The 9,951-nt window shown below is 42.7% G+C and overlaps 1 long non-coding RNA gene across 1 annotated transcript; it reads right to left on the reverse strand.

Moving 5' to 3' along the window:
* Positions 1–2,021: 2,021 nt before the first annotated feature.
* On the reverse strand, positions 2,022–8,203 carry LOC113405234. Its single transcript, XR_003369465.1, has 3 exons — positions 8,115–8,203; positions 5,755–5,882; positions 2,022–2,126 (listed from the first exon to the last, which is right to left on the reverse strand). It is a non-coding gene; the product is annotated as an uncharacterized LOC113405234 (long non-coding RNA).
* Between the last annotated feature and the right edge of the window lie 1,748 nt (positions 8,204–9,951).

Raw genomic sequence — 9,951 nt, forward strand, 5'->3', positions numbered from 1 at the left:
CCTGATTTCTCTGCATCTGCCTCTGGGAAAGGTGTATGATAAGGTGCGAGGCGTTGAGAACGGCCACAACTGCAGCGATGGTCGCAGCGGGATCCATGATCGCAGTGCTGTGGCGTCCGCGCTGTCACTGATCAAAAAGTGCGCGAACTGATTTCCCGCCGGCGCTTTCAGGGAGGGAGGCAGGGCGGTAGTGACTGACGGATGACGACAGTTACCCAAAAGCACCCTCGCCACAATTTTTTACCCAGAAGCCATTGGGGGCTCGACCCAGAATTCCACTGGGCAGCGGGGACTGCGGGAACTGTGGGATAGCTGCCCACAGTGCACTGCTTCCAATGTCGACGCTTTCCCTGGTAGTGTGGACTGACAAAGTCGAATTACTGTCCTTAGTGTAGACACACACGTTCGACTTTCTAATATCGATTGCACATATTCGATTTAACTAAAATCGAACTACTCTCGTAGTGTAGACATACCCAAAGAGAATCATGGAGAGACATAGCTTCTGCCTAGTTAAGTCTGGGATGAGATTTTCCATTTGGAGCCCACACTGCTAAACTTCTTGTAAATGACCTAATGGCGGCGGTTAATTTCTGATCACTGTTGGGGCAGGATCGGATAAAGTGTTAAGGAGTTGAGACTGAAACAGCACAGACATTTCCCTTTAGGAAACTGGTTCTAAATTCTTTGTGAAATATCATGGGCCCAATTCCAATTTCTCTTATGCCAATTTTGCACCAGTACACCTAAGCTGTAAGTGTAACAGGGAGCAGAATTCCTAGATTAATAGATTAATACATTCCAGAGCATGAAAAACTCATTGTGATCATCTAGTCTCACTTCCTACTCACACCATAGAATTTCCCCAAAATTATTCCTAGCGCAGATCTTTTAGAAAAACATCCAATTTTGGTTTACAAATCGCCCATGATGGAGAATCCGCCACGACCCTGGGTAAATTGTTCCAGTGGTTAATTACTTTCAACATAACCATTCACGCTTTGTTTCCAGTTTGAATTTGTGTAACTTCAACTTCCTGCCATTGGATTGTGTTATGTCTTTGTCTGCCAAACTGAAGATCCCATTGCTAACTACACCTCTACCCCGATATAACGCTGTCCTCGGGAGCCAAAAAATCTTACCGCGTTATAGGTGAAACCGTGTTATATCGAACTTGCTTTGATCCGCTAGAGTGCGCAGCCCTGCCCCCCTGGAGTGCTTCTTTAACGCGTTATATCCAAATCCATGTTATATCGGGTCACGTTATATTGGGGTAGAGGTGTATTTGTTACCCATGTAAGTATTTATACATTGTAATTAAGTCACCACGTTGCCCCTTAGCCTTAAGGCCCCAGCCCTTAAAGCAGCCTGGTTGATTTCCTCTGTTCTCCTCTGTGTGGACTTGTTTTGGGGGGAATGTCTCAGTCTCCTTGAGGTCCCACCTGCACACTGAAATGTTTGGAGGATTTGTGCGGTCATTGTCATTCCTGCAAAAGAACCTGCTGCACATGGCTATGTCTGGAAGTTCTGCCACAAGTGAAGGGGAACTGGTGATGGGAAGGTTTCAGAACAGAGGAGAGCAGAGGGAGAGTCGAGGTGCCATGGAGTACCAAGGTGGGCATTACACACCACATAATCAAACTGTGACTGGACCCAGCTCTTCGAACAACAACAAAAATTAAATGGATTTGTAAAAGGTGTAAGGAATAGGTAAAGATTTATCCATGTGAGCTCACTGAAACATAAAAAATATGAATATTCCCTGGTCTCGGAATACACCTGGGTGGATTTAGCATGCAATAGTGACCCTTTATATTTTTTTATTTCTAATTTCATGAGGAAAAAAGAAATGGATTTTTATAGAAAAGCAATAACTGCACAGCCACTGAGCACCAATCTAAACACTCACACGTGTTTCAACAATACACAGCCACAAGGAGTTACTTTTATTAAAGGAGAATTACAAGCCATTATGGGTAATACTAGGGCTCCCTTGTGGGTTTTCTTCAGCTCACAAGATTCTTTACAGCCCAGATGAAAAGGCTCCAATAATTTTAGAAGCAAGGCACCGTCTGCCAGATTCCCAGAGATCCTGCATTGACAATCTCTGGTGCCATCACTCATCTCTAAAAAAGGAAAAAAAGGAAAGAGACTCTCAGATTCTTTGATTAAATCCATTAAAACAAGGAAACTATGACATTTACTTTCAAATCAAAGGCACAGCAAGAATTTCTCCATCACTGAATGGTGAGTGCAGATATTTCTGGTTAACTCCAGAGCAAGAGATTTATTTTCTGTATTCATCATGCTGCTACAGAGTTTCAATGAAGATAGTCAGATATAGCTAAACATGTGAACTGGCTGCGTATCTGGCTTACCAGTTAAATACCCTAGATTTCTGAACATGGATTTCCCCTCCCTTTACCCCTTACTCTTTAATAAAGAAAGCAGATTCTCAATTTTATTTTTAAAAAAATCCTTCCTATTAACATTCTACACCGGTAAAGCAACAACCAGAAAAATAAATTATTCTGGGACATTAAAAAACAACAACAAAAATATTGGACCTGCTATAAATATGATACACATTTTTCATTAACACGTTCATCAAAATTAAAAAGACATGCAAAGTTCCTTTAAGGGATTTAATCAAAACCGTGACCTTTAAAAATCTTGACTACTTCTTTTACATATAGAAAAATAAAACCAAAACACACAAAGTGTTCAACAATATATCTCACATCCACATACAGTTTTTCTGACAAACACAGGTTTGCCTATAGCAAAAATTAAATAACTTTTTATTTACATGATCAATGATTTATTCTTTAAGAATGCATGGCAATTCCAATTCTGCCTCCAAGTTCATGTACGTGCAACGCCTGACCATATGCTCGCGGCAGTTCCATGCTAGTAGCCTGCCCTGATGAAAACATGGAGCTCTGAAAATGCCCAGTGAACCAGCTAGGAGAGCAGCACTGCAGTCGCTCGCATGCAGCTCCAAGCTTCACAACCCCTGCCCTCAAGCTGACCCTCTTGTGTTTTTGTGGTTGGAAAAATCTCTTACCCCTCCCTACTGCTTCTCAGGGACATGTCCCTGATGCAACATGAATTTTACCATGCTGGGCATCCTGTACAGTTTTTTTATGGTACATCCAGCAGCTCACAAGAAGAACAGGGATAAGAAGGGCTGCAGATCTACAATGCTGCCAAGTTAACTTTACTGTAGGAACCATCACATTTAAAGCATTAAAAAAACATTCTGAGCAATGGTAACACTAAGATTACCAAGATTTGTAATTGCTCTGGAATTCTGAAACGAGAACTCAGAGTATGTACAAAGGTGCCTTAAGGAACGAAAGTAGCATAAATCCTTAAAATGGACTAGTGCTTACTGAATTGCATTGAAGAATGAGGGTATCTCCTGATAGGCATTTGTCACCCACTGGTCAGTGCATGCTACACATCCCCCTTTGTGCAAGCTGTAAGTGTTACCGCCTCTAACTAGAGGCTGGCTCATTAGTTCAAGCTTTTGACATCTGTACTTTTAGCTCTGGAGGGCTCTGCACAAACCACAGACTGCAGACAAAGAAGGTATGGCAGCCATCACACATGGATGCTTGACAGTGGCTTCATCCTGCTGACATGTGGGAGCAACTTTATGCTCAACATGGCTCCTCATGTTTGCAGGATCTGGACCCAGATGTTCTGTAACACAGCTCTGAGAATGCTGCACTGCACCTGCTGGATCTGCAAATTTCCCACCTTCATAAGTTCGTTATTTTCCAGTTTTTCACACTGAGTAGTTCTGGATGGACCCTGGAGTGAGGACTAGGGCATGCACTGAGTTTCAATGTTCTGCCATTTTTGTATGAATTGGTTTGAAAATACTTTTTTACTCTGGGAAAATCATCATGATTTCCATGCTGTGAGGGTGCAACTTATCTTCTCATCAACCAAGGCTGAACCAAAATCTCCCAAAACTGGGGCCAACAAAGTAGTCAAAAAGAAAATATAAAAGTTTCTGGGCTAGAGGCGCTTTGTCGGAGGCTGATGGGACTTTTCTTCCCTTCAGCTGTTCTCATGCACAATAGTTTTCATACATTCCAAGGCCAGATGAGACCATTATGATTATCTACTCTGACCTCCTGTATAAAACAGGCCAGAGAGTTCCCCCAAAATAATATCTAGAGAATATTTTTTTTAGAAAAACATCCAGTCTTGATTTAAACATTGTCAGCGATAGTGAATCCTGCACTATACTCGATCATTTTTTTCCAGTGGTTAATTAGCATCACTCTTAACTAACCTCCCCCACCCCCCTTATTTCCAGTCTGAGTTTCCTAGCTTCTATTTCTAGCCTTTGGACCATGCTATACCTCTGTCTGCTAGATTGAAGACCCCATTATTAAATATGTATTCCCATGTAAATATTTATAGACTGTAATCAAGTTACCCCTTAATCTTCTCTTTGATAAGCTAAATAGATTGATCTCTGAGAGGTATCTCTATAAGCTATGCTTTCTAATTCTTCAATCATTCTTGTGGCTCTTTTCCAATTTATCAACATCCTTCTTGAATTTTGGGCACCAGAAGCAGACAAAGGACTCCACACCAGTGCCAAATACAGAGTTAAAATAGTCTCTCTCCTCCTACTTGAGATTCCCATGTTTATTCATCCAATGATCACATTAGCTCTTTTGACTGCAGGGTCACACGGGGGGTTCATGTTCAGCTGATTATCCGCCATGACCCCCAAATCTTTTTCAGAGTCACCATTTCCCAGGATAGAGTATCCCATTGTGTAAGTATGGTCTACATTCCTAGATGTATACATATATTTAGCTGTATTAAAACCCATATTGTGTGTTTCTGCCCAGCTTATCAGATGATCCAGATCACTCTGTATCATCCCTCCTGCTCTTCCACACTGTCCTGCTTGCCAGAGAGACTCACAACAGGTCTTCTCAATTCCGTTCAGACTGAGGACAACAAGCCTTTCATATTTAGAATTCTTTATTAGGAGCCGACAGTTCCCACAATTCCTTGACTACAAGTCAAATAATCCCTCTGATTTTGGCAGGGATCATGTCCCAGGAGTGAACAGAACTTGTGTCAAACACATTCAACACCCGAAATGCCTGAATGAATTTTGCTCAAACACTGAAAAAATATTCCGCTGTTGGTTGTAGAACAAGCATGGATGTAAGCCGTAAAGAGGAGATGTTTGCAAAAATGGACAAGCACGTGAGAGGATGGAGTTATTATGGAAAGAGCTTGGAAACTGCCTTTATTATGAGTGCTTAACGATGCTCTGGCTACATATAGGGGATATAAAAAGGTTGGTGGAGGGTTACCCTACTGTACGAGCAAAGAGAGCGGACATAACTGGCCCTCTGCTGCCCTACTTGCAGGCACTGTCTTAGGGGTAGTGCTGGAGATGGTGCTGGATGCTAGCAGGTCTCAGGAGGGCAACCTCTATAGCACTGAACATTACAGATGCTCCAGGCTGTGGACCAGCCGTGGCCAGCAGGGTATGGCAGCTATAAGTAAGAGAAGTCAACCAGGGTCAAAGCAGCACCCAGGCAGTCCAGAATCATGGTAGTAGAGGAGCCTCCTTTGTGCTCTGCCCCTGGGCTGTGCCTTGTGTGGAAAGCCTGCAAGAGCATTAAGCTACAGCTTGGATATATAAAGGAAAGAAACGAATAGTTCTGTTCACCATGCAATGTCTCCCTTGTGCAATCCCGGACTTACCCTTCTACAGCAATGCCAAAACGTACCACAGCGGCCGATGCGCATCATATTGAGGGGACAATGGAAAAGGAAGCAGGCACCCCTACGGCGTAGACATCGGCCAAAGCCAAAGATTCCACGGTCAGAAACTGCACACACACACACACACAAAAAAAAGAGTCTTGATTTTCATTCACACAGCAGAGAAACAAGAGCTGTGGCTGTAGCATGATGGGCACTTCTCATTTAATGAATTTCCCATTCACTGAGACCCGGACAAATCAACCCAGTTATCTGCCTGTACACCATTTTACTGGATATTTCATAATACTTAAATGGCTGTAGTTCTCTGCACATTCAATGGCTGCCCCTAGGAAGAGAACAGAGCAAGTTAATTAAGCAGAAGCGCTGGCTCCCTGGCTGCACGTTTCAGAACCGGAGCACTGAGCATGGGTGTGCTTCACAGCTCCACACCTCGCAGGCACAGGAAGCAGGTAGCTGCCTGGATCGCCCACTTCCCTTAGTGGCTGCTGCTGCGGTTCTGACTCTTTCTTCTTTGTAACCGTGATGTTCCGGGCAATATCACAAATGCTGATTGGCTGAGCAGGGTTGAACCGGCTCAGCACTGGGATGGACGGTTGAAACATTTAGGAACAGAAGGGTTTGACCAAGCCCCTTCAAGTCTGAATGCCTTGCGGTCTGGGAGACTCTGCACAAACATTCTTGCGACAACTCAGCACTCAGGAATCATTTCTTCCTGACCAGTTGCCAGGTATAGACATGACAGACAGGCTGGTCCTTTTGAAAATGTAGCCCAAATGTCCATCACCTCACCTTTTGGGATATTTAGATTAGAATATTTTAAACTGGATTTTAGCTATGCTTTCATTAAAGTATCCAATCCCCACAGGCATAAACCCAAGACCTAAACAGTAATGCCTCATTGCTTCCTTGAGCTCCCCCTATCTGTATGTAATTTCTCTCGTCTTATACATGTTTCTTGTAGGAAGTATGTTTTAGCACCTTACACAATGGGGTCCAAATCCATTAGTGGGGCTCCTGGGTGCTAATTCATTAATAAAATAATAATGTATACAGATGCAATGTCATTTCTTCAGAAACTGCTCCAACTCAACACAATGGCCTTTCCAGTAATGTAGCCCAGAACACAGATATAGCAGATTATTTCGGGGAGACAGTGTTGCTAAGACACTGAGAAAATGATTTGCCACATTAAAGATTGGGGTTTTAGTCCCAGACTGTGTATTCTCTCCTGGGAGTGTGAGACATCACTTAATTATAAGGGACATCAAAGCCCTGAATAATTAACACTAGTGAGCAGAAGAAGTTAGACTTTAATTCATGTTCTCCTGGTTCCCAACTTAGTTCACTCTCCTCTAGAACAAACTGTATTTTCATGGGGTCAGGCCAAAGGAAGAGGATACACCTTGTATGTGTCCACACAGATATTCAGGTCAGGCTTTCCTCAGGGCCATCTGGGGTGGGGCAGAATGAAAGAGGCAGTTTGCAGAGGTCCCCCAAAATGATGGAGGGGCAGCTGCGCCAAATTTGACATGCATTCTGACCAATGTATCCTTCAAACCATGTGTGTGTGCAACAGTCTTGATTTGTGGACACTAGAACTAGACCCAATTTTCCAGCAGCGATCTCACCTTTGCCAAATTCAGAGGTAAAATAACCTCTCTACTCTTAATTGATATTCCCCTGTTTATGCAACCAAGGATTGCATCAGCCCTTTTGGCCACAGCTTCTCATTGGGAGCTCGTGTTCAGCTGATTATCCTTCACTTACTCTTAAATCTTTTTCAGAGTCATTGCTTCCCAGGATAGAGTGCCCCCTTCTGTAACAATGTCTACATTCTTTTTTCTTAGATGTACACATTTATATTTTGCCTTATTTAAATGTGTGTTGTTTGCTTGCACCCCGCTTACCAAGCGATCCATATTACTCTGTATCAGTGATCTTTCATCTTCAGTATTTACCACTCCCTGAATTTCTGTGTCATCTGCAAACTTTATCAGTGAGTTTATGTTTTCTTCAAGGTCCCTGATAAAAAAATTGACTAGGACAGGACCAAGAACCAACCCCAGCTGCACCCCACTAGATAGAATGTAGGTGATGTTTTTACAGCTCATAATTCAACCACATCTGAATAGATTTTGATAGTCACATCAAAGGGACCTTCCTGACCCTAGGATTATTCCCCAACTACATATCAAGTATCTGCTCCAAACCCTGTAAGCACTAGAGCTCTTTAGGAGAAGAGTTGGAAAAAATCTATGATACAAATATTTAGGCAACCTTAGTACAGGCTCACGCATGTCCTTCTATATTTTCCCTTCATTTAATGAAAATCTTACCTTCAGTGCTTTGTGCCACCAGGAAGAAGACAGCAAAAAGAAGGTAAAGTATCTTCATGGCTAACGTTTGGCCGGGAACTCAATGTCACGGAGAAGAAGAAATTCCAGGTTAGACAGGAGACTGGGAGTTTCTCTATTTATAGGGCAGTGGGGATTGTGATATGCAGATCTGTGGAAATCTTGTTTTGATACAAGTGACATTTATAAAGTGTGTGCTGCAACCTCTTAATTATAATGATTATTATATGCAAGCAGCATAAAAATTCCCAGGGCACATCAAGGAAATACAGTTTGAAGGCAGGGATTTGTCATGAAGTTGCAATATGAATATTTACACCTAGCAAACATCTACTGCCTTATACAAAGCCCTTTGAAGTCAATAGAAATCCTCCCACTGACTTCAGATGAGGGACCTAGTGCAGAGGGGAATTCTAGAACACAATACTACTCGAGAAGCGATTGGCAAAAGGATGTGTGTGTTTTTATATTTTTTGTACAATTTTTTTTCAATATTCTACATGTATTTTGTGAATTTTCCAAACTTCATGCATTAAAACCCATTACAAAGAGGTTAAAAATCCTTTTAAAAATGAGAAATAAAGTGAATCAGACTGAAAATACTGTGTGCCAGGAATGTATTGTTATGTTTTTGCATTGTCTCCTTTTGAATCTAAATTAAGGTAGTGATGGGAGAAACCATGAGTTTACCTTATTTTCCCCCCCAACAAACATCAGCCTTACTGATAACACTCTAAAGTACAGACATAAACTGTCGATGAATCAAACATGTGCAAGCCAAAGGCACTTGCAGGTGCTAAGATCCTCTTAGGATTTGTTTCATTCTCTCATGGAGGAGAGAACAAGAAGTCATTGGACTGGATCTGCGGTCAAGAAAATGTTGAAGGGTTCTATAGAGGAGTTTGACACCTCAGTGTCCCCTGGGGAATTCACTGTAACCAAACCTCAGAGCTCACAAATAATGAATCACCACAAAGTTTAACAACCTGCTTTGGAATCTCCCTCCCAGTCCTTACCTTCCTTTTTCCTTCATTTTCACCCATTTGTAGGCAGAAAATAAAAAAAAAAAATATTGAGGGGAGAAGGGCGAGGACCAAGTATCGAATCCACTAGTCCTACAGCCACACAGAGGGGGACAAAAACAGGGAAATGAGGCGTTGGAAGGGACCTGCCTCTCTCATCCCCTTGTCTTTCCCCTGTATTTCAATTGTCTCTATAGATGTAGGGTGCTGGTCTTCTCACCTGCCACTTTCTCCACAGAGACAGGACACGGACCCAAAATGCTATCCCACCCAGTGGGAGACAAAAGGAGTGGGCACATCACTTTGGCTGGTCACCTCACTCTTCTTTCCCTGTTACGTTCACGCCATACCCACAGAGAAGTTAGATAAAAACAAAAACACTCTTGCTGGAAGGTTATATCCTAACTTTCCTTTGTTTCTTAGAATTCAGAACAACAATACACAACCCCCGTTAAACAGAAAGAAGCTGCTCCCTAAACAGAGAGGCACAACTCACTCCACCTTATTCCAGGCTGTCTAGCTGCTGACCCTGCTAAGCCCAGAGCACAAACTTCCCTGGCCTTCAAGCCGGACCAAGACAATAACTTGAGCATTTAAAGTGATAACTTACACTTTTAATACAGGTGTCGGCACACCACATTTTCCCTACAGATGCCCCAGCTAGATTCCCTCCAGCTATTGACTAGAATCCAAGGACCTGCATTTAATTGGTACTGGCTGACACAGTGATGACGACACCTGTGTTTGGGAGAGGCTGTAGAATGTGGGTGTCACAGGTAGGGATGGGCAAACTGCTC

The sequence above is a fragment of the Terrapene carolina genome, unplaced genomic scaffold (assembly GCF_002925995.2).
Source record: "Terrapene carolina triunguis isolate 2854851 unplaced genomic scaffold, T_m_triunguis-2.0 Scaffold34499, whole genome shotgun sequence".
Taxonomy (NCBI): Eukaryota; Metazoa; Chordata; order Testudines; family Emydidae; genus Terrapene; species Terrapene triunguis.